Source organism: Camelus ferus, chromosome 11, assembly GCF_009834535.1.
Source record: "Camelus ferus isolate YT-003-E chromosome 11, BCGSAC_Cfer_1.0, whole genome shotgun sequence".
NCBI lineage: Eukaryota > Metazoa > Chordata > Mammalia > Artiodactyla > Camelidae > Camelus > Camelus ferus.
Window position 1 is genome coordinate 23,488,741 of NC_045706.1, and position 5,071 is coordinate 23,493,811.

A 5,071-nucleotide genomic window follows, 5' to 3' on the forward strand; every position below is an offset into this window, starting at 1 on the left:
CTGAGCTATACTCCCACCCTCCCAAAATTTGTATCTTTTTTTTTAGATTCCACATATAAGTGATAGCATATGATATTTGTCTTTCTCTGTCTGACTTACTTCACTTAATATGACAATCTCGAGGTCCATCCATGTTGCTGCAAATTACATTATTTCATTCTTTTTTGTGGCTGAGTAATATTCCATTGTATATCTATACTACATCTTTATCCATTCATCTGTCAGTGGACACTTAGGTTGTTTCCATGAATTGGCTATTGTAAATATGCTGCTGTGAACATTGGGATGCATGTGTCTTTTCGAATTATAGTTTTATCCAGATATATGCCCAGGAGTGGGATTGCTGGATCATATGTTAAGTCTATTTTTAGTTTTTTTAAGAAACTTCCGTACTGTCCTCCATAGTGGCTGCACCAGTTTACATTCCCAACAGTGTAGGAGGGTTTCTTTTTCTCCACACCCTCTCCAGCATTTATTGTTTGTAGACTTATTAATGATGGCCATTCTGACTCACCAGCCAATTTTGAAAGTAGTGAGGTGTCACTGATCACGATGTGTCTCTGCTGTTTACTTAGAAATTTGTGAAGTGAAGCACTGGTGGCAAAGCTTATTCATGGTGCTTATATGATGGTAACTTGAAACTTGAGTGTTGTTAATTAGGGGGTTGGTCTTACTTGACTAACCTGTGGAAAGTGAAATTCATGCATGTTAGAACTGAGCAAAGTGAGGACTTTCTATGCTTTTTGTCTTTAGCCTAAGGGCATGTAGCCCAAAACCTGTGCTCAAAAGTAATTTGGATTAGTTCTTCCCCCTCCACACCCTTCATAGTGGTTATCTTTTTCATTGGAAATATGCCTTGATTCATTTCTCTCTCTTTCTATTCAGTTTTAAAAGGTTCCCCCATCCTTGTTGATTTCTTTTTTTTTTTTAATGTGAAAGTCAGGACTATGTAAAAAGGTATATTCAGAGAAGTATCATATCCATTCCCTCTATCCTTTCCACCCCATTCTAACCACACCCAGCGGTTCCAACCACACTCTGAGTGTGGTGGTGGTTACACAAGTCTTAAATAGTATCTGGCTTATCCTTCTTGTGTTAATTGTTGCTCAGATATGCAGGTACATGTATATTTTCTTCTTTCTCCTTCCTTGAACAAAGGGTGGCATGCTGTGCATACTCTTTTGTACTGTTTTTTTCATTTAACAATGTATCCTGGAAATCACTCCACAAAGGTTTTTAGAGAACTTTGTCATTTTTAAGAGCTGCATAGTACTCCATCTGGTGGATGTTCAGTCATTTATTCAGCAACTCTTCAGTGTATGGGCATATTTGCTGGTTTCCAAAATTGTGCAATTATAAGCAAAGCTGCAGTGAATAACCTTTTGTATGTGTATTTTCGTATTGTTGAATTACATGTCAGAATAAATTCCTAGAAGAGCAATTGTTAGGTCAGAAGACAAATGCACGTGTTGTTTTCCTAGACTTTGCCAAATTTTCTTCCATATGGTTTTGTACCAATTAAGCACATCAGCAATGTACAAGAATGACTGTTTCCTTACAGTCTCATGAATAGAATGTGTTGTTACTTTTTAATTTGTGCCGTTCTGATTGGTGAGAGTAGTATCTCAATGTGGTTTTATTATCACCAACATCATTAACATTGTTATTTAATTTACATATAATTAAATTGGGCTCTTTTTTGGCATGCAGTTCTGTGAATTTCAACACATCTTGTAGATTTGTGTCATTACCTCCACACTCAGGATACAGAACAATTATGTCACTCTGAAAAACTCCCTCATGCTGGCTCTTTGGAGTCAAATCCTTCCCCAACTTCTAACCACTGATCTCTTTTCTGCCCCTATAGTTTAACCCTTTCCAGAATGTCGTATAAATGGAATCATGCAGTATGTAGCTTCTTGATGCTAGCTTCTTTCACTCAGCAAAATGCCTTTGAGATTCATTCGTGTTATTTCATGTTTCAGTGTTTCATTTTTTTTTTTATTGTTAAATTCCATTGTATGGATTACCACAGTTTATCTTTTCACTGTTCTGTATTGGTTTCCTAGGGGGCATAACAAAATACCAAATTACTAGTATATAGAAGTATGTTCTTTGCTAGTATATAGGAATAATCATGATTTTTGCATGTTGACCTGGTATCCTGTGACCTTATTTAAATCACTTAATAAATTTGGGTTCCCGTAACTGCCTCCTCTTTAATAATTTGCTAGGACAGTTCACAGAGCTTAGAGAAATAGTTCACTTACTAGATTACCAGTTTATTATAAACAACTATGACTCAGGAACATCCAGATGGAAGAGATGCATAGGGCAAGGTATGGGGGAAGGTGTATGGAGCTTCCATGCCCTCTCCAGGTGCACCACCCTCTAGCACCTCCATGTGTTCACCAACCCAGAAGCTCTCTGAACCCCTTCAGTTAGGATTTTTAATGGAGGCTTCATTATGTTGGCATGATTGATTAAATCATGATCATTAGTGATTAACTTAGCATCCAGCTCCTATCCCCTCCCAGAGATCAGGAGGGTGGAGCTGAAAGTCCCAATCTTCTAACCACATGTTTGGTTCCCTTGGCAACTAGACCATCCTGAGGCTATCCAGGAGTCCTCAGCCACCAGTTATGTTGTTGGCATACAAAAAGACACTTATTATTTCAGAGATTCCAAAGGCTTTAGGAGTTGTATGCCAAGGAATAAGGGGGGGGGGGGCAGAAACAAAATATATCTTTCTAATTATGTTAGTTTTTATTATATCCTTTTCAATCTGTATGCCTTTTATTTTTCTTGCCTTATTGCACTGGCTAAAACTTGCAATATGGTGTTGAATATGAGTGGTGAGGTGCTTGCTTGCTCTGTTCCTTATCTTAGGGAGAAGGCATTTAGTTTTTTACTATTAAGTATAATGTTTACTGTAGGGTTATAAATGCCCTTTATCCAATTAAGGAAATTCCTGGGCAGTGATATACCTTGTATCTTAGTTCTCAAAACCTGTGGAACATTGATTAGATTCAGGTCTATGCACATGCAACTTGGAGATGAGCCCAGAAGTTCATACACAACTCCATGGGGCCATTTTATTGATCTCTTTAATCTCCCCAACAATTAACTTTCTGGTCCTCTAGCTAGGAAAGGGAGTAGGGTTTAGTTTCCTTGCTGGGCCATGCATTCCTTGCAACTGCAACTGCCTTGGGACCAAGCAAGAGGGTAAACAGTGAAAACATCACTGGGGATGCCCCCTTGCTCTTGGGATCAGAGTTCTCCTCTCAGTTTTAGGTACCGGCCTGGCCTCCACATCATTCCCTCCATTGCCAATGTGGATTTGCCTATGGACTGGTGTGGGAGAGAATGGGAAAGCAAAAACAAAGGAAACTTTGGATTCCCTTCACTTTCTATGACCTAAAGAGGCCCCCTTTCCTGACCCTCAGACTGTAATAGAGGATTTCTCCTGGAATTCTGTCTGATGCGCAGTTCTGGATTTCAGATTGTTTTTGAGTCCAAGCCAGGAGATATCAGAGGAAAAACAAAATGGAGAACACAGTTCCATTTTGGTTCAGTAGTACTCTGAGTTCTGGTTTCCTTCCCCAACCTGCCTGTTAACAGTTGTATTCTACAGTCTTCAGGTAGCTGTTCCATGCATTCTGTCCAGAGTTTTTACCTGTATTCAGTGGGAAGTACAAAGTAAATAAAGTGCTTATTATCTGAACCAGAACCCAGTGTCATTTTAATTTATATTTTCTCTTATTGTTAGAGAGTTTGAACATCTTTTTATATTTGGGGAGCTGTTTTTTATATTACTTTGGGAAATCAAGTTTTGTCTTTTTTTCCTCTAATTTAAAATTTGTTTAATCTGTTAGGTCTATTAGTTCTTTATTCAAGATAACTGTTGCAAATATTTTCTCCCAGTTTCTCCATTGTGTTTTGATACTGTTTATATTTTGAGGGCTATGCAGCAGGTTTTTTTTTTTAGTAAGTCAAACTTATCAATCTTTATTTTTATCTGGATTTAAAATCTAGATAGAAATCCTTTTCTTTCACCCAAGTTAAGGAACTCACTCCTGTTTTCCTTTAGAGCCTGTATAGTTTCTAGTTAGCTTTCTGCTCAGTTTGGGGCAGAATCTTGTATATGGTGTAAGGTATGGATCTAACTTTATCTTTTTCAAAACTGTTTTAGAAGTCACATAACCTCTTCAAGTTCTGCAAAAAAAAAAAAAAAAAGGTATTCACCAGATTCAATTGAGGGTTAAACTCAAGGCTAACGTTTATGACAGCAAAAAATGCAGAGCAAAAGCAGCAGGGAAAAGATATACATTAGCAGAGTCCAGAGAGGACAAACACAGGCTTCTGCATCTTTCCCATCCAGGGCCACATGGGATGTGCTCTCTCTAGCATCAAACTACAAGCATATGTGCTATGCCTCTGCCCAAGGAATCTTGTTTGAGATTTAGGGTCTGAGTCTTTTATGGGAGGGAGCTGGTCATGTGGGAGGCATATCCTGCTACACAGCCAACTATGGCAACAGACTGGATACCAGCAATGAAATCAGGTGCATACAAATCATCGGTGTTGATGTTTGTGCAAAGCAATCTGACAAGCTGGGACAGCATGGTCCATTGCTCCAGGTGTACACAGCAAAATCATCAATCAGTGACATGAAAAAACAATCTGAGGGTCATATTCCAAAAGGTCAGTTGTGGTTCTAGGTTCCCTTGAAGATAGGGAAGAATAAGCAACCAGACCTGCTATTTTAACTCTTTCCTTGTGAAATGGCCAACCAATTTTTTCTAAGCATCTTTTTTGAAAAAAACCCCATCTAAAAACCTAACATCGTTTTAGCATCTATTTCAGTGCTCTGCGCATCAGTCGATGCAAACAGAATATTGTCTGAAAGTACCAGTTCTGTCGTTTTTAGCAGGCAGTGAAGAGAGCGTCAGCATTTCAAAGGAAAAAAAAAAAAGGGTGCGATTCCTCTAAAATGCGGCCCGCAAACCCCGCCCCATATACCTGAGCGGCTCCGCCTACTCCCCGACTTAGGTGAGAGGCGGTGAACCAC